The 21,324-nt window shown below is 36.2% G+C and overlaps 1 protein-coding gene across 1 annotated transcript in view; it reads right to left on the bottom strand.

The window, feature by feature from the left end:
• Nkain2 (sodium/potassium transporting ATPase interacting 2) overlaps positions 1 to 21,324 on the bottom strand; it is a 922,696-nt gene that overhangs the window by 771,914 nt on the left and 129,458 nt on the right. The window lies entirely within an intron of this gene.

The following is a 21,324-nucleotide window of genomic DNA, read 5'->3' as shown; positions in this document are numbered from 1 at the left end:
CTTATACAGCACACATAGCATATTGTGAGACTAGAGCACACTCAATTAATAAAACATGCCCTCATCTGGCTAGCAACTACAAAACAAAGTGTAATATAATTTTCTAAACAGAACATCTTAATTGATATTGAAATACTTTTAAATTTATGTAATTTTTGGTGATAATAGGAGATAAGAGTGTCATGATCTTTTTTGCCAGGCCTGGCTTTGAATCATGATCTTTATATCTCAGCCTCTTGAGTAGTAGTTTGGATTACTGGAATGAGCCACCTATTTTCATCTTTTATCAAAGCTAATTGACATGATATTGAGCCCTTGAATTTATTGATAATATACTCTGCCTTACAGAAGTCCATTTGTTGAAAACAAGCCTTTATAACATCGCTGTGTATGTCTAAAATGTGTTTGCTTCTACTTAACCAGACATAGACAGAGAAACCCTTTTGATGTTTAGAATATTAAATAAAAATAGAAAAACAGTAAAGTGTTAGTTTTTCTTTCATTTTTTAAGTACATTTCTTGATCAGGCATCCATTTTCTGGAAGAAGATGATAAAGAGAAGTTTACATTTCTGACACTGCAGAACACAAGTGGCATGAAAGAGCATTTACTCTGTTGATTATGAATTTTGCATTTATATCACATGGATAATGATTAATAGATTATTCTCCAAATTCTATCCCAAGTTACAAAGTTTAATTGCTAACTCTATATTTATTTGTGGGGTGAGGAGTGGGGGTAAGGGGCAATCCTGTGTCTTGAACCAGGGTCTGGTGCTATCCCTGAGCATTTTAGCTCAAAGCTGGTGCTCTACCACTTGAGTCATAGTTCTATGTCTGGCTTTTTGTGTTTCATTGGGTATAAGAGTCTCGTAGATTTTCCTGCCCAGACTGGTTTCAAATCAAAATCCTCAGATCTCATCCCCCTGAGTACCTATGAGCACTGGACTGAGCCACCAAGCATCTGACTTACCTTGACTTTAAATTGTAGTTTCTCATGTCTTTACAGAGTCATAATTCAAGAGAGAAAGTGATACCAAACTACTGAAATTATTGTATATTATAGTATAATCATCTTTGAAAAGTAAACATTTTAGAGTCCAGGAGGCCTAGCATTGTTCATTTTCTTTAAATATAACATGAGAAAAATCAGAGACTAGTTCCAATCGAACCAGTAATCCTAAGGTTTTATATGGTAAACATTAAATTGAAATAACTGAACATGTATAATTCCTAAATTCATGGTTTAAACATAAACATGCAACAAAGATTTAAGTAAATGGACAGGCCATTTCCTAGAAATGTGGAGAAAGTAAGCATGTAATGAAAAGAAGACTTATTTTAGATGGATCTGCACATTGTTTGTGTTTGTTCATCATGCTTATGTTACATTCCCTGTCCCTCTTGAGGAAGACATTAACAGTACTCTAAACGCTCGTATACCTGCTATCAGTCTGTACAACTTGACAGTTTGCTCAATTGAATTCAAGCCGTACTTTCTTCCAGAAGAATCATGGTACACTGAGAACAAATACATCCAAAGTCATTTAGGGCAATTATTTCCACAACCCATTGTTCTTATGCTTTAGCATTCCAAGGATGTCTGACATTCAAACCTGACCAGGACCAGAGAAAAAAGCTCTTTGACATTCACTAAATTATCCAGAGAGAAGGCTCTGGTTAAGTAAGTAACTAGTAAGGAAATTTTCCTTGTTAGCATACCCTTTTCAAAATGAGATATATCTCATAACTTAGTTATACCTTTCCTCAACAGAGAATCATTTATTTAAAATGGAACTTTACAATCTCCATAAAGCCTGAGATGTCTTTATTTCCTTCCAATTTTTAAATCACTAATAGAGAACTGATTATTCTGATTCTTAGTCAATATTAATGTTAAAACATTCCCATGAGTAGAATATTGACATCACAGGTATTCAATTACTCCTTACTGATTCTAAAGTAGAAAATGTCAGACAAAGGTAGTAACTGGAAGGAGATAGGGATATCCACCAATACTCCCGTCACCTACTTCAACATTCTTCCAGATCCTCAGAGAAAGAAATGTGCTAGAAATTATAATAAAATTATACAAGTGGAAAAGTCATACAGTACTTACCTAAGTGTGCAATTTGTATACACACACACATATATATCCTGTTGGTTCTTGATGAGAGCTGAATATTTGTTCCTCTTCATAATTCATAAAACAGATCTTGAAACCAAATCCCCAATATAATAAGAAGTAGCATCGTCAGAAAATACTTAGAGCAGCAGACAGGCAGGGTGGTTAAGTCCTCTTTAGTGGGATTAGACCCCCTTTCAAGGATTGAGAAAAGACTTGGTTTGTCTTCTCCTTCCAATTAGGACAAAACGAGAAGGCATGAGGAGTAAGGAAACAGAATCTCACTAGCTAGCCAGTAGATCATTGAACTTGAACTTCTCAGAGATTTCTATGAGAAATAAAACTCTCTGGTTAATTATAGTATTGTTTATGAAAATCCAAACAAAATAAGTTCTGTCTCTCTGGAAATACTAACACATGTTGAGAGACAACTGTATCTAATAGATCTCTCTGCAAAAGGATTTTTTTAATGTGTGTTAGATTGCTTCAGTAAACTATCCTTATACAGAAAAAGATTTTATTTTTAGCTGAGATGCACTTATGAAGATTCTTAGCCACCTGAATAATCCTGTCGTTTTTTCATTTTTAGTTAAATATAGGAAATTACAAATTGAGTAATGGATGCTCCTAACCCTTTTATTCCCTTTAAAGGTATATTTTTTAATAGCTGTCCAAAATCCATTTTATTCACCACTCATTACCTTGTGGTAGTGAAATGTTTTATTTTACGTTAGCTTTTCAACATTACAGAAAGAATAATTAGCAGTTCTATGGCTTTTCTATTACTTGGTATGAGTTGGTGATAAGACAGGTTAATAACTTTATTCTCTCTTTCATTTTTGAAAGTTCCCTCTCCCTTACTCTTAATAACCAAACATACATAAAAATGAGAAAATAAATGGATTCAAGTCCAGAAAATTAATTCTTTAATGATGGGTAGCTACAGAGGTCAAACAGGCTCACATTTCATTATCATAAGCATTACTGAGTGCTTTATCTTCTATTACCTTCTGCACTACATTCCTTTTGTGGGGCAAAACAAAAATGTTAATGAGATGTGCACTCCTCTCCGTGTGCCATTAGGATCTGCTTTTAGAACAGCGAGGTAACGTCTGCTGTACTATAAATTACTGGTATGCTCAATCTCAGTCACATTATTTCAACCCCTTGTGAATGAACCTTCCCTTCCCACAATGGTAATATATTATGAAGAGCAATGGCCAGTGTGTTACCTGCCCTAGTAGGAGACTCTCAAAATAAGAACCTATGACAAGGGTTTGGTTATTGAATTCTTTTTTACTCAGTACCTGACATTTACCCGCAAAGAAGTTGTAGCCTCCACTGAAGACTTCCTAGCCTCTATAGAAGCCACTCAAAGAGAATTCCTGCGAAAAATCATGCTAATTTTTTGTTTCAAGGGTCACAATCACTTATCTTGAATATACTAAGTTTAAAGAAAAGGTAAAAACAAACAAAAAAAAAAACACAGCAGGAACCAATAAGCCTGCTTTCCTTACTTCAAAGTCTCGCTTAAAAAAAGAAACTGAAACACCACACTTATTTCTTAGCCTGTCTCATCTCTAAACTATGTTTCTCCTAAAAAGATTTTAATGTTACTAAGTTTGAAGGTCATGATGGTGACACCTTAGAAAGTTATAGAAGAGGGGGCTGGGAATATGGCCTAGTGACAAGAGTGCTTACCTCCTATACATGAAGCCCTGGGTTTGGTTCCTCAGCACCACATATATAGAAAAGGCCAGAAGTGGCACTGTGGCTCAAGTGGTGGAGTGCTAGCCTTGAGCAAAAAGAAGACAGGGACAGTGCTCAGGCCCTGAGTTCAAGCTCAAGGACTGGCGGAAAGAAAGAAAAAAAGAAAGGACGGACAGAAGGAAGGAAGGAAGGAAGGAAGGAAGGAAGGAAGGAAGGAAGGAAGGAAGGAAGGAAGGAAGGAAGGAAGGAAGGTAGGTATAGAAGATATAAATCCTGTACTGCTTCAGAATGAACTTATCCAAAATTCCTATTCTTTAGAAAGATGTTCTCCTTTGGAGCAAATAACTTTTTTTGTTGAATGAATTGATTTTACAGATTCATTTTCATCCTTTACATGAAAGTACTTTGGCTCTCATTTTTCTTTCTGTGTTCTTCAAATTTAATTAAACATGCCTTTAGTCACAATTTTAAAAAATCACAAGGAATGTTTTCTTTCCTTTTAAGAATTGTACACCTTTGAAAAAAATCCTCTGGTTCTCTTTGTGTTTAGAAGATATGTCCCGGGCTGGGGATATAGCCTAGTGGCAAGAGTGCCTGCCTCGGATACACGAGGCCCTAGGTTCGATTCCCCAGCACCACATATACAGAAAACGGCCAGAAGCGGCGCTGTGGCTCAAGTGGCGGAGTGCTAGCCTTGAGCGGGAAGAAGCCAGGGACAGTGCTCAGGCCCTGAGTCCAAGGCCCAGGACTGGCCAAAAAAAAAAAAAAAAAAAAAAAGATATGTCCCTTCTAAAATGTTTTATTGCTTTATTTGTTTGGTGGTACTGGAATTTGAACTCGAGGCCTTATACTTACTCTATCACTTGAGCCATAATCCTAAGTCCTTTTTGTTTTATTATTTGGGGGCTAGGGTCATATATATTCACCTGGGCTTGACTAGGTTGTGAACTTTCTGATCTCATCTTACCCCCAACTATAGCAGCTACTACCTACCTGAGATGAGCACTTTGTTATTATTTTGTCCCATCTAGCCTCAAAACATGAACTTCCAAAGCTCTACTTTCTGATTAGCTAGTATTAAAACTGTGAACCATTGTGCCTAGAATTGGTTTTATCTATTTTTTATATATACATCTATTGACATTTTGAATTGCATAAGGAAAATTCTGTCATGTCCCAATTGTTCAGGACTTTTCTGGCCCCAAATTGGATAAGTTCATAATTTGCTGAGAACGCAGAATGGAGAGCAATGAATGGATACATACAAGACCAGAAAGCAAACTGGATGTGAAGTCTGTGAATATCCAATTTAAATCTCCCATTGGTAATCTTTCTGTCATCTATGGAAGGAGGCCAGGGCCTGCTCAGACACAGGTAAGATGTAGGTAAAATAAGGTCCTACTTGCTCTATTCCTAACTTTTAGCCTTCTTTATTATCCCTTCTGTTATGCCTCTCATTTTTCCCTTCACAATTTTTCTTCATATTTTTAAATTGAAGCTTGTCTCTCATTTTTAAGTACATTTTAGTCAAATTACTATTTCTAACTACCAATATAAGATGTTTGATCTTGAGATTTTGTATAGCTCATCTATCTGCATGCCAAGAGAGAAAAATATAAGTTCTAGTGGTGAAATTAGACAATGTTTCTTACAGGCATGATTTATTTGGAAGGGAAAACTTCCCATATTACAGTGATGAGAAGATGCTGAGAGATGAAGCTATAACTACTGGATTCATTTTTTAAATGTTAGACTACACCGACAGAATTTATTTTGATATCGAAGTAACAGAAAAATCTCACAGGAAATATGGAAGTTACAAAATATATGGCTGTCAAATGTTCATAATATTAAGAAGTCTGGTTTAGTTGATATTAATTTTATAGACACATTGCTTAACATGCATCAGGATATTTTAACAACAGCATGCCTATTTGATTATCTATGCCGACCTCATGACAACTCTGTATTTATGCATGACAGAAAAATTCTACAATCCTATAATTTCTAGAGCTAGAAAATTAACTTGTACCTAGAAACCATTCTAAGCAATATAAGGCTAATTTACAGAGAAAATAGTGCTATAGTGGTATATGTCTATGATCGAGGAACTGAAGGATCATTGCAAAGTTTGATCCCAGCCTGAAAAAAAACTGTCTCAAAACTATATGAAAGTTTAGGAACATATCTGTGGGTTGTAATGTTGACTGTTATTTTCTGCACAGGGAAAAACTTAATGCCAATGTGATGACATCCACTCACTCTGAGATAGCATCACATTCTTGTATTTTATTGAAATTGTAACATCCAAATGGTTGTAAAGATTATATTTTCTTTCAAAATCACACAGTATATCCACATTTGCAAAACTGTGTTGAGAGGCAGTATTATCATTCAGTCACTCTGATGCTAGCAACAGGGTTCAACATAAATTAGGAATTTATCAGTTTGCAATTAATCTTCTGCTTTGTTATTTGTTATTAGTTCTGTGATGACCTAAAATTAAAAGCAAACTAAAAAGTTATGTCGGTTAAATCTGATAACAACCTATCTTAGTTGTCCCAACAATTTCAAAATAATATTAACCTTTAAACCTTTGGGGAAAAAAGTTAAAGCCTTTTAAGGAGTGTATCAACTTTAAGAAATTCTTCACCTGTTTTATTATCTTTAAGTAGTTGTACAAAGAACTTTCCATTTAATAAAGCAGATTATGAATGCAATATATCTTGATCAATGTCACCCCTTTCAACATTCTCACCCATCCCTCCATTACCCATCCCCCTCCTTTTCTTTCTTGTCTTTTCCTTCTCTTCTTTCTTTCTTTCTTTCTTTCTTTCTTTCTTTCTTTCTTTCTTTCTTTCTTTCTTTCTTTCTTTCTTTCTTTCTTTCTTTCTTTCTTTCTTTCTTTCTTTCTTTCTTTCTTTCGTGTTCCAGGTCTGTGGTGGAATTCAGGGCCTGAGCACTTTCCCTGAATTTTGTACTCAAGGTTAGTCCTTAACACTGGAGCCACAACTCCACAGGAATATATCAACTTTCAACCACATTAATCTTTATAAAGAAGAGCTAAACTTTCAAATGGAAAGTAGATCTCTAACCTGTCTAGTGCTGCTTAGATTTCACTCATGCAGGAGGCAGCAGTCAACTGATAAGAAAATACCCCAAATCCTTCCTACCCCAGACAATGCTCTGACTCTGACTGCTTAAATTAGATGTGATAGAGAAACAGGTTTTCTTAAAGGAGATGCTTTCTATTGGAATTCTTTCAGGAAGATTAGCCTAGAACATTAAAGGTATAATACACAAACAGGATTCCTCCCAAATGGACACAAAGAGATTGAATAGAAAACCAAGAATGTATCCATCTTGATCAGACAGACAGCAGTGCTTTAAAGTCCTTCTAAAATATGTCAAAATGCAAGGACTTTATATTGAGTAGACTAGTATATACTGTACTTTTACATGATGCATGTATAATAAAAATTTTCCAAAAAAAATGTTACTTTTGAAATGTACTTTACTTTGATAGGTTTTATTTTGTTATTTTTAGGTAGTTGTTCAAAGGAGTTGCTGTTTAATAAAGTAGTTTATGTATGCAATGCCTGTGTAAACACTGAAGGCTATATGCACACTGAATTCTGGAAAATATTTTGGTTTGTTGATAAAGAAATTGAAACTCCAAATGTAAAGTTCATCTGTTGATTCAAATATAAGCACAATGTTCAGAGCTGGACAATAATCTTTAAGCCATGAAAAAAAATCCAGAATTGCTGTGCAGATACTGACTGACATTACTGAACTGCAACAAGCTATTATTTCTGTGTGCATATATAGTCCCAAGTTTTTCTATTGTTCAGAAATGTCATCTTGTACCATTAGATTTAATTTCTAGCAGATGGATTCACTCATCACTTCACAATCCTATTTATTTCCATTCCTTTATTATTAATTTCAAAAGAAATCCCCCATTTTTTTTTTTTTTTGCCAGTCCTAGGCCTTGGACTCAGGGCCTAAGCACTCCACAGCGCCGCTTCTGGCCGTTTTCTGTATATGTGGTGCTGGGGAATCAAACCTAGGGCCTCGTGTATCTGAGGCAGGCACTCTTGCCACTAGGCTATATCCCCAGCCCCAGAAATCCCCCATTTTTAACTGTTTCTTTCCTTCTGATGAAAGTATTGGGCACTGGTGGCTCATGCTTGTAATCAAAGCTACTTGAGAAGCTGAGAACTAAGGATGCCTGTTTGAAGCCAGCCCATGCAGACAAATGTAAATAACTCTTATCTCTAATAATCAACAAAAGGCTACAACTGGAGGTGTGGCTCAAGTGATATACTGCCAGCCTTGAGCAAAAACGCCAAGCAGAACATGAGGCCAAGAGTCAAGTTTCAATACTAGTACCAAACTCAACCAAACAAAAGCATGTTTTATTTCACATCACCCATGAACAGTTCTCACTATGCATAAATATTGGAGGTGAGGGAGAATCAGAGGATGTTATAAGTTTTCATATAGTAGCATAACTGATAACTGAGCAAGAACCTGAAGACAATTGGTATTTTTTTCCTAAAATATTGTTTTCTTAAAACTTTTGTGCAAAGGAGTTGCCATTTATCAAAGCAGTTTATGAATATAACATTGATTAATGTCACCCCTTTGATTATTCTCACCCATCCTCCCCTACCCACCCTTTCCCTTAATCTTTTTAATTTTGTAAGATTTACATTGAATTCTTGAATACATACTCTCCTTTTCTTCTTGATTTATCTACCCTTTTGCCCTTGACCCCAACCTACCTTTCAATACCAGCTTCCCGGTGTTGATTTTGACTTCGTAATTGTAAGGAATTATAAAATTTGAGTTCTCCCTCAAATGTTATTGTTCATTTCAGCTTTCTTTACCATAGCTAATATATTGAACCAACCCAGATGCCCCTCAGTAGATGAATGGATCAAGAAAATGTGCTATATACACCATGGAGTTCTATGCTTCCATCATATTTAATGACATTTCCCCATTTGTAAGAAATGGAAAGACTTGGAGAAAAATATTTTAAATGAAGTAAGTCAGACCCAAAGAAACACAGGCTGCATGGTTTACCTCATTTGTAATAACTAGAATATGTCTATGATATTCTTAGCAAGGACCACAATGGCTCAGTAGCTAGGTGCATATGACCATATAAAATGAAGCTTATCAAAATGAACTCCAAGAAATGGGAAGAAGAGTTTTTTCTGATGTGCTCTTAGCAGGTATTTCTTTCTTCTTTGTTTTCCCTTTTGTTTATACCCTGTTGTCTCTGTTTTTTTATTTCTGTACCCTTTGTCTTGTATAAGTTTAACTGATTTGTGGAAGGGAAAGGGAATCACAGAAAGATGGGACAAAGGGTGAACCAATGCAACAGTGATACTCACTAGACACTACGTTGGAAATGAACTTTACAAGTTGAGGGGGAGTGGGAGGAATGAGGGAGGGGTAGCACTGTTCAAAAAGAAAGAAATGTATTCATTACCTTACCTATGTAACTGTGAACCCTCTATACATCACCTTTACAATAAAAAAGAAATTTGTGTGTACAGATTATATGTGTATACAGAATAAATATAATTATATTGCAGACAAAGAAAGCTATGTCTTACTTTATTTTTTAAATCAGCAGTGGGCTTCCTTTACTAAAGAGAAAACAACAGTAGAGTCCAAACAAGAACAAAAAGCCCAGTCTTATTTTTTTTTTTTAGAAGATATTGAGAATGTTCACATTCACTTCCACTGGAGTTTATAATACACGTGAAGACAATCCTCTCGTTATTCAAGTCACATTTATACAGATACTATGAAGTGGAATACTGACCTGTGGTGGAAACAGGAAACTTACAGAAAAAATAGAAAGGCATCTTTCTTTAGGAATTCAAAGCTCTAGGCATGCCAAAAGGCAGGCTCACCTGAGCAGGATGCTGGGTACTTTTAACAGTTGAAAATAAAAATATCCTTGGCTTCAGAAAGGATAAATGCTTAGGTTTCTTGGAACAATTGATTCAATGCTTTATTTCACATTTAAAATGGAACAGACATTAAAATACTGAGGGGAAATCTTCAAGACCAACAAGGTCATTTCAGATAGACAGAACACTATGGGCACAGAAAAGCACCAAGAATAACACCCACACAAGAACAGTTATTATGGATGGATCATCCATGTGAGATTGACATGGCCAAAGATTCAGGGTGGGCTAGGAGAAAGGGTACAGGACCTATTTAGGTGACGTTAACCAAGTGGGAAAAGTGAGTTCAGCTGATGGAAAAACAAAGCTATATTTACTTAATCTTAGATCTAAGCAATATGAGTAACTTCTAAGGGACAAAATGCATACTTCGAATGTTTTTACAGCTTCAAATACTCCATTTTTAAATTGTCCTGCTCAATCCCAAGATATAATCATCTGGACCATTCTAAGTAATATTGCCCCGGCTCTTATTTTTGGATATATGTTTAATTAAGGAATTTGAGGCAGAGAAGCCCCCCTCCAGCAGCTCACCCCCTTTTACTTGTTTTTAATTGTACAAGTGCTCCATTTCCTGTGCAAAGTCCTCAGCTGCTTTTCTATTCCCTCTCCATATGCAGTGATTATAGTGAGAACACATTTGAAAACAAAAGGCTGGGCAAGAATTCCAACAGGTGTAATTAATGTCAAGTGCTCCTGCAAGTGGCTTTGCTTTCCTTCAGCCTTATCCACCTGCTGCCTTCCTGGTTGCCTTCCTCAGGATTTGTCCATCTGTTTGGAAATGTGCATCCAGAATTCATCATTTTACATCCTGAGAGGCATCTGAATGCTCTTCTCATCTTAAGTGAGCCCTAAGAGTATCACTTTATAGGCACAATTAGTTAAGTATTGAGATGCCCTGGTGAGTAGGCACATCACTTCCTCATGTACTTTTTCTCTCTCAAGGTAGATTGTTCAGATCCTGAGAGACGAAGCAACAACGAGTAAAGAATCCACCGCTGATCTTTATATGCAATAGAAAGCACAGCACTCAATACTCTCTTAACCTATGCATATATATGAATTTATATTTTATATATTATACATTTATTAAATTATATATCTTATATATTATATAATTTATATATCCTATATTAATTTAAATGTTTCATAGTCAATATGGTATGATAATATTTTTTACTTCTTTGAATTTATATGCTTTACATACACTTAGAGTTGAAAAGCCACAGAAAATATATTCTCTGGTACTGTTTTTGTCCCAGTGTATTCCAACTACCAATGAAGACAGAAAAAGCTGGTATTACTGAGAGGACAAGGAAACAAAAAGCAGAGGGTAGCAGGGCAAAAAGAGAGTAGTTTTTCTATATGTGAGTGTAAAGAAGGTGTTTAGCTGGAACATTAGTAGTTGGCTGCCCAGGGAATCTCAGGTAGGCACTCCCCACAAAAACCTGACAGAAACTAATTACATTCATAATAACTGAATGTGTTTTATACCTTGAAGAGTACTAAAGAGTATCTATGGAAACTCCCCAAGTTGCCATACTATAAAAGCACAGGCAAACACACACTCATTTATGAAAAAGTATTTTCTAATGGTGGGGTCTGAAGTAATAAAACAGGTAGATAAGACAGATATTTGTCAGAATTATGAACAAGTTACACAATGTTTCACAAAATAGTGAAAGTGTTGTTTATTCCAGATGCATTTAAGGAGAAATCAGGGTTTAGTTTTCTTTGAAGATTAGGAAAGGGACTATAAGGATAAGCATTCCCCTGAATATCATTCCTGAAATCTCAGGAGAGTTGTTTATTTATTTTTAATTATTCAGGAATCTGAAAATATTTTAGGTTTTGTAAGTTGAATATGCCCCTAGTATTCCTATAATGAAATTATAATTATCCTGTTATAGAATGAAAATGCCGTGAGAGATGGACCATGCCATGAGAAAACTATGCAACGGGTCTTCACTGAAGTAGTCCTAACATTCAGCTGTGTTTTGTGTCATAGATAATCAATAAATATTTTCTGAGCATAAAATACATTTGTGTCATTTGTATTAATATTATTATTTTAAAGATGGCTATCCTGAGCTTTTCTTGGCTCCACTATGTATAGAGATGTGAGTACAAGAGCAAAGGAACAGTATTGTCTTGTGTAACTCACTCCACTAAATGTTCCTGTATCTCTTCCAAAGGAAATCCACCAATGGTTAGTTCTCTTGCTTAACTACCACATTCAACACTGACCTGAATCTAAGTTGTTGTTGGTTTTTTTTAAATACAGAGTACAAAGCATATCTATACCTTATTTTACCCACTAATGTATAACTATAGTGACAGCCATAGTGACCTACTTCATATATGGTAAATTCATATGAAAAGCTGCTTTGGTAGTTATACAAATAAGGAGACTAAACACTCAATGACTTTTTCTCAAATGTTGCCTAAGCTCCTTCCTCAAGCTACAGGGAGAGGAATGTGATTAGAGCTAAAGTTGTTTTGGAGGAGAGTAAATTCTGAGAAGAGAAAGAAAACCAGCAGCTAACTGCAAAGAAATGAGGTTCAGAAAATGGGAAAACAGAAACATGCTCTGAACTTTCAGGCTCCTCCCAGACTTCCCAAGATCAGCCTGACAAAAGGAGCTGCCATCAAAGAGAAAACTCCTAACATTGCTACAGTTTTCTTCCTGTCTCCACCAACTTTAGGACCCAGAATCATTCCAGATGATATGTAAACAATTTGATGTTTTCGGTAGTGGGATTTGAACACAGGGCCTCACTTGCTAAACAGGTCTACCACCTGAATCACTCCATAGATTTCTTTTTGAGATAGTTACCTTTAAAATAGGGTCTCGCATAATGCCAAGAACAGCATGGACTGGGACACTACTATTAGTGATTCTCCTTTTTGCTGGAATGACATGCTTGTGCCACTGAATTTAGCCATTGTGCTTACCCGACAGTTTGAGATGAGAAGTACAAATGCTACAACCAGCCATTGGTTGAAATGGAATCTCACCAATTTTTATTCCTCTGGCTAGACTAGAACCACAACTCCCTATCTCTGCTTCCAAGTAGTTAGGATTTCAAGTATGAACCACTGTGCCCAGCTCTGATATTTAAGATTTTATGCACCATGGCCAGTAGGTGTCACCAAACTGTAGCCAAGATTTGGATGGGTTAGCTTCAGCAGCTCTTTGGAAATTCAAGACAGCCACCTACACAGGCTTGTTTTATTAGCCATCCGAATACTGTGTGTTAGCAATTCAAGCATTTAAGAATAGCTTGAGCTCCTCTAATTAATATGATGGGATTTTATTGTATACCAATTATCCAATACAGAACTCAAGAATAGACTCACTAATATATGACAAATGAAATTACTATAAACTTAAAGGAGCAAAAGGTCATGTCTGATTGCAGAAAAGCAGAAATGAATCATGGATGAAGCAACAGTTGAAATCAGCCTCAAAGGCTAGCTAGTATGTTGCAGGAAATGTAGATGTAATTCCAACTACAGGCAACAGAATGTATTGCAGTACAAGTGTTGATATTAAGAAAAATGATAAAAAACAACAATTGTAGTCTAATTGGGTTAGTTCACATGATACCAATTTCAGGAAATGAAGTACATGGAGATTGAATGACTATAAATCCCAAAGTCTTGAATACTTAGATGGGGACTATGGACATCTTTGGGGCACTTGTCGGAAATAACAGCAAGTTTAATCTATGGAGCAAGGGGGATAAGAGGGTGCATGCATGCTTGCAAACACAAATTTCCACTTCTAATCTCCCCCAAGTTGATCTTCAGTTCTCCATTTTTCTTTCTTAATCTTGCATATCCTCATAAATTAAAAGTTATCAACTATTAGTCAACTAATTTTCTCTACTTCATAATGAGAAGATTCAAGTTACAAGGTTTGATTCTTGAACTCTAGTCATACCAGGATACTCTTGGCTTCCAAAACTGCATAATTAGGATGCTCAAATGGATGAGGGTACATTCTGGTATCAAATCAAATAAGAGACAACAGTTCAGTAGCATTCCCTTTTGGCCATATTCTCAACAGCATTTGTTTATTGTTAGTTTTCTGTAGAGTGGCCATTCTAACTGGGGGTGATGCAGAGTCTCAATATTATTTTGAATTACATTTCTTTTATGGTCAGAGATGTTGAACATTTCTTCCTATGTATCTTGGTCATTCTTGCTTCTTTTGATAAATATCTCTTTAAGTCTTTAGCCCATGTAGTAATTGGCTTGTTGGTTCCTTGCAGGGTTTTTTTTTTTTTTGTGGGGGAAGGGTTAATTTTTTGAGTTCTAAGTATATTTTAGATATGAAGCCCTTCTCTGAAGCATAGCTAATAAAAATCTACTCCCATTCTGTAGGCTTTCTATTTATCTTGTTAGCTATGTCCTTTGCCATGCAGAAACTCTTCAATTCGATGCAATCCCATTTATCTAGTCTTTCTTTGATTTGTTGTGATTCTGGATCTTTAATTAGGAAGATTTGACCCATGCTTAGGAGCCCTAGTGTTTCCTCTACCCCTTCCTAGAAAAGTTTCACAGTATTTGGCCTTACATTGAGGTCTTTGATCCATTTGGAATTGATTGTAGTAGAATATACACTTGTTCAACCACTCTGGAAAGCAGTGTGGAGCTTCTTCAAAAGACTAAATATAGAGCTCTCCTGTAACACAGCAATTCCACTCCTGAGCATTTATTCAATAGAACACAAACAAGGCTACACTAAAACTATAAGAACAACCATGTTCATTGCAGCATTGCTTAACATAGATAACATAAAGAATCAACCCAGATGTCCCTCAGTGGAAGAATGGATCACGAAAATGTGATAAATATGTATGTATATATATATATATATGCATATATATACATATATGTATATATATGTCCACACACACACACATTGGAATTCTGTGCTTTCATTAGAAAGAATGGAATTTCTCCCTTTGTGAGAAAATGGAAAGGCTTGAAAAAAATTATATTACCTGAAATAAGGCAGACCAAAAGAAACATAAGTTTCATGGTTTCCTTTATTTGTGATAACTAGAATGTGTCTATAAAATTACAAGTGACCTCAATGGATGATAAAAGAGAAAATAAATTACACTTGGATGTGATAAATTTTACAGAACCCTAAACTTTTACATAGTGAGACCAAAGGAGGATATTCTCAGGAGATGATCACAAGGCTCAATAGCTATGTGCATATGATCGTATAAAATGATGGTTGTTATAATGAACTCCAAGAAATGGAAATTAGAGGGTTTTTTATTTTGCTTTTTGTTCATTTTCTCCGTTGTTACTGTTTTTTATTTTGGTATCTTTTGTCTTGTATGTAAGTTTACTGGTTTTGGTGAGGGTAAGGAGGAACACAGAAATGGTAAGACAAAGCGTGAACAAACACAATAGTGATACTCATTAACACTACGTTAAAAATGAGCTTTTGTGGTAGAAAACAAGGGAGAAGGTGACATTGTTCAAAAAGAACTATATTCATTATCTGACTTACAGAACTGTAACCCCTCTGTATATCACCTTTAAATAACAATTAAAATGATAATAGACAGACAGGGACAGAAACAAACAAGGACAAAGAGAGAGAAACAGGAGACATGAGGAAGAGACAGAGAAGAGAAAGGAGGGAGGAAGAGGAATGAGGAGCAAAAAACAGTGGAAGAAGCAATAAAGAAAAAAATCACACAGGTTATGAAGACATTCTGAATATTATGTGACTTAAAACCCACAGATAAACAGCACAGACTCATAGAAGAAAACAGGGATCTAATAAAATAAACAATAAAACTCAAGAAAATGCTTACCTTTGGGCAATGAATTTAACCAAGGACAAAAATTGGAAACTAGTAATAGGTACAAGGTGAGAAAATGAACAGAAGGAATAAAGCAAGAGCCCGAGTAATGGGACCAGGAAACATATTTGCTCAGATCTGTTAGGTAAGAAATGAATTCAGGGATCATTTAGTTTTCAATGTGGGCTGGCCTGGTTCCAAGGGCATGAGTGGATCTGAGCTTCCAGATGGGGCAAGGAGAACTCACTAGAAACTGGATGATGTAGATGCAGGGAAATGGCTGGGCAACACTCCAAATCCATTTGACATTTTTCTCTTAAGAATTACTTTTTAAACCTTTAATCATTTCTGGAACTCTTACTTATGCCCTTTCTATATTCCATGTCCTTTATGTAATGAAATGAGGAAATTGAGATATGATATAGAGATGAGAGGAAACTTATGTCGGTATAGCAGAGATCACTTTTAAGCAGATTTTATACTTCAGAGCAGGAAGACTAGAACTTACATTAAAGTCATCAGAGGCCATTCACACAGCCTTATGAAGCAATATAACATTACTGACCCAGGCAATTGATACTAATTTAATCTTTGGGCACCAGAAGATGTCAAGGAGAGGCAACAGCAAGAAAATTCAGGGATGAAGGTATAACAGTAAAAGAGTAAGGAATTGCGAACATGTTTACTAAATTGCTAACTTATTTACTAAACTCTAAATTGTTCCAAACTTTGGAACAAAGAAGATAAAAGTTGAAGGCAGAGATAGCATTGAAATAAAAGAAAACTAAATTGATGAACATAATTTCTGCTTCATATCACTGTGCATTCCTGAAAATCACACTATAAAACAGCTTGCATTTTCCCCTAGGAGTAATTTTGTAATTGGATGTTGTGCTCCTGAACAAGTTCGTTTTTAAAATAAATCATAGATATGATCAACAAAATGCTATAAAGGCAAAGACAGAACAATTTTAAAACACTGTAATAATTTAAAATACAATCATTATATTCCTAGCCCTATAAAATGGGCATAAATGAACAGTACACGTTGATTATACTGAGGGCCCAAATACAAAATAAATTGTGTACAACACCCAACATTACAATTTTGCTGCCTCATAAATCCAACCTATCTTAAAATAAATATAGTAGGTATAATAAAATGATTTAAATATTTAATCAGCAATACCATGTACCCTTTTAGAATTCAGATAGATTATTCTAGAAGGATAATATTTAAACTTGAAAAACTGACTTGCTAAATGTCTCCTTAAAATCTGCTTTTTAAAAAAATACAGTGTTCTTATTTTTGTTTTGTATTTATTCAATGTAATGGTTGCTATGGCTTGGGTGTCTTCTAACCATTTTGTTTTTATCAGTTAATTTATTTCTTGTTATGGTTTGGATATGAAGAATTTCTTAAAGGTTCATGTGTTATAGTTGGTCCTCAATGCACTGTTCTGACCCAGAGTTTGGGGAAACTATTGAATTCACAAGGGCTCTAGACTTAACCAGTGCGTTAACTCTTTAATGGATTCACACTTGAATGGACTGACTTTGGGGAAGTGGAGAAACCTTACAACGCAAAAGCAGATTGGGAAAAGTAGGTTAGTGAAGGTTTGCCTTTGAAGGGTCTGTCCTGTGCCTGGCCTTATCTTCTTTCTCTCTCTGTTTCCTGGCTGAGAGCACATTTCTCCTGCCATGCCCTTCAGTATGACACTCTTTCTTTGCCATAGGCTTAGATGAATGGGGCCAAATGACCATAGACTGAAACCTCTGGAACTGTCGCGCACCCCCCCCCCCCGCCATCCTTCCTCTCTTATAGCTATAAATAATAAAACTCCTATAACAACACTATAATCCTGGTACAACCTTTTTGCTTATTTTATAACTGGGAGAAGTGGGGTCACTTGCCAAAGGTCCACAATCTGGAAAGGAATAGGAAAAGGGCATTTTCTAGGATCTGAACTGCGGTACTAAGCAACCTCTCTGGACAACTCTTTTTCCTCTCAAATGACATTTAAGCCATGCTCAAAGGTAAGCTCCATTATTTCAAAAAGGAACTTCAACTTTTCTTGTGAGGCTTTGAAGTCAAGTATTTTTTTTTTAACTCTGTTTCTCTAGTTCACCTCTTCCCCTTCTACTTCCTCTCTCAAACATTAATAGTTACTTGGAAGAGAACGGTGAGTCACAAGAAGGCAGCCTAACCAATGTCTCTATCCAGCTGCTGTGTAGATAGCACAGTGCTGAGCTATGCTGGGGAGGGTTCTACTTAAAATGCCCCCATGAACTTCAGTCAGATCATTAACATTCCTCTCCTTATTTCTGAACAAAGTAAAGGCCACATACCACCACAAGCTTCAAATGCAGAGAAGAAAATAACAGAGGGCTGATGAATGTGAGGAAAGGTGAAATTCTATTAGTTGCCATCCAGCAATGAGGAGAACACCAACAAGAGCTGGTAAAAGCACAAAATCTCACAGGGAATATGTAAGTCTAAGAGAGAAAACAAACTTAAACGTAAGCAGGGTTACAAAGAAGGTTTAAGAAAATGCTATCCATTTGCAAACAGATCTGTTAGAAGAAAGAAGGAAGTGGAAACACTTGCTGACTCTGAAATGATGGTCAGGTGTGCCCTTCTCAAGTCACTAATACTTCTATCCAAACTTATTCTTTAGATGTTGATTCTAGTCTCAAGTGAGGAGACATAGGACTCATGCATCACAGCAACATATGTTTCTGCTTAAAGAATGTTTTATTAACATTTCACAGAGTTAATTCTGTGTGTGTATGAGAGAAAGAGAGAGAAACATATGAAGATGAAAATGGGAGACAGAAACAGAGATGGGGAGAGAAAATGTAGGTGAATAGGAAAGTATATAGGATAAAATAGGGTACTATCTGATAAGGATAGGGGAAAGAATAATTTGAAATTCAATTTGCCTGATAAATGAGTTGGTCTAAAACTGGAGCTAAAGAGTACTACCTCTTTTTTTTTTTTTTTGCCAGTCCTGGAGCTTGAACGCAGGGCCTGAGCACTGTCCCTGGCTTCTTTTTGCTCAAGGCTAGCACTGCCACTTGAGCCACAGCGCCACTTCTGGCCTTTTCTATATATGTGATGCTGAGGAATTGAACCCAGGGCTTCATGTATAGGAGGCGAGCACTCTTGCCACTAGGTAATATTCCCAGCCCCCTATTTCATTTTTTTTTTTTTTTTGGCCAGTCCTGGGCCTTGGACTCAGAGCCTGAGCACTGTCCCTGGCTTCTTCCCACTCAAGGCTAGCACTCTGCCACTTGAGCCACAGCGCCGCTTCTGGCCGTTTTCTGTATATGTGGTGCTGGGGAATCGAACCTAGGGCCTCGTGTATCCGAGCCAGGCACTCTTGCCACTAGGCTATATCCCCAGCCCCCCTATTTCATTTTTTATTATCAATATTCAAAACAACACTATCCAACATTAACACTTGAAGAATTTCTAGAAAGAGGGAAAGGTTTTAATCTCAGATACTAGAAATGTCACCTCCACTATTATCAAAAAGAGAAAGTAGATTCTATCCATCCACAAATACTAAGTGGCAGTGGTCATTCTGAGTTCAAGGCATCATCTGTCCATTATAACCTCAGGCACAAAAAGAAATGATTGTCCCAAGGCACCCAATACAATGAATTTTCTGGCACACAAATGTAGCCCAAGTGCTCACATCGTAAGAACTCTATTAGGGCTTTGTATTTGCATATGTGTTCAGACATAAAGTGCTCAGAAAGGGGAGTGGATTAGAAGAGAAACTGCATTAGACTGAAAAATACCAATAATAGCCTCCTGGTGACTGTGCTTTGATTGTTCACATTTCTTCTAAAGTGTTTTTCTAGTCCATGAGCATGTGAGCTTTAAACAAGTTTGATTATAGCCACAAAAGTATTTAATGAGTCGGGAATAATAGTGGTGTATGTCAAGCAAGACTTTATGCACAGTTTTAAGACTTATTTGTTGTTGTTGTCGTTGGAAATGGTACACAGGAGAGAACTCAGTGCATTTACATTACTGCAGTGTTGTTTTGTTCTTTCCTGCTTTGTCCTCTTTACTAGAATGTCACTCCCAGGCTTGTAGTTGCCAATGTGAATTTCTGATCACTGAAAATGACAGATACTATTGTAGCCTACAGAGCCTCACAAGGGGAGAAACACACATGTACATCTCCTACAAATGGTCATGAAAGCAATGCCTCAATATTATTGCAGTGATAATATATATATACATATATATACACATTATATATAGAGAGAGTGTGTGTGTATGAGAGAGAGAGAGAGAGAGAGAGAGAGAGAGAGAGAGAGAGGAGATATCCACGGACTGGGATGCACTTTATGCTCATGTGGCTTGCATGAAAACTGCTTTCTTGCTCATGACTGGCACTCTACCACTGGAGACAAATTTTGATCTGTCAGTTTACAGCCTCCTGCCTAATTGGATTACAGACATGAGCCACTGGCCTTGGAAAGACTGGATAGTTACAACAAGGTGGGTAAAAATTCTGCCATCCAAGGACTCATGTAAACATAATCTCCCAGCCATCACTGATCAGACTGGTCAGTTGTCAAGATTCTCATTCATTGAGGAAGTTCATATGCAAAGAGCGTCTGTCATCTACCTTAGTGTTCTTTATTGGGTGTGAAATTTCACCTACCAAAGCTGAAAATTGACTTCTACCTAAAAAGAAATGATAAAATTATGCTTAGAAACCAATCTCAGCTAGCATGTGTACTTTTATATGACCAAGGTGTTATTGTAAAATTGGGCTGAAAATATTTTCATTAAATAGTGTAGTTAGACAATTTTTGTGATATTTCCACATTTGTTTGAAAAATGATATAGTCCAACATCTTAGCAAATACACATGACAATGGTCAGCTAGTAGTGGGCTCCATTGGCTCACGCCTGTAATCCTAGATACTCAGGAGGCTGAGAACTGAGTATCAGTGTTTAAAGACAGCCCAGGCAGGATAGTCCATGAGAATCTTTTCTCCAATTAACTACCAGAAAACCAGAAGTAGTACTGAGGCTGAAAGAGGTAGAGCACTAGCCTTGAGCTGAGGAGCTCAGGCACAGTGTACAAGCCTCATGACCATAGATAGATAGATAGATAGATAGATAGATAGATAGATAGATAGATAGATAGATACATAGATACATAGATAGATAGATACATAGATACATAGATAAACAAATAAATAAATGGTAAAAGACAGTAGGAGATATGTCTTTGGAGGAAATAATCCTCATTTTCATAGCCAGTGTATTTACTTGATATCCTACTTACATAATGAGGTAGAGAATATATTCATAGTTTAGTTAATATATTCCTGTCCCATATATAATAACAGATCTTAAGAAACACAAATTTAATTTGAGCCACAGAATAAACTTCTTCATATTGAATTATAATAAAAAATAAGGAACTATCATGTTCAAGAATATGTAAAAATAATTTTATAACAATCATTTTTCCAAAGTAAGTACTGACAAGTGATTAGTGAGGCTGTGAGTATTAAATCTATTTCTCTCTTATTCTTTTTCCTGAGTCCATTGAAGGGATCCTGCAGAGAAGATGGCTAAAGAACAGAAAGTCATGAGTCCCTTGGCTTGCTGTCTTCTCATTCCA

This window comes from Perognathus longimembris, chromosome 9 (assembly GCF_023159225.1).
Source record: "Perognathus longimembris pacificus isolate PPM17 chromosome 9, ASM2315922v1, whole genome shotgun sequence".
NCBI lineage: Eukaryota > Metazoa > Chordata > Mammalia > Rodentia > Heteromyidae > Perognathus > Perognathus longimembris.
This window is presented reverse-complemented; position numbering and strand designations above follow the sequence as displayed.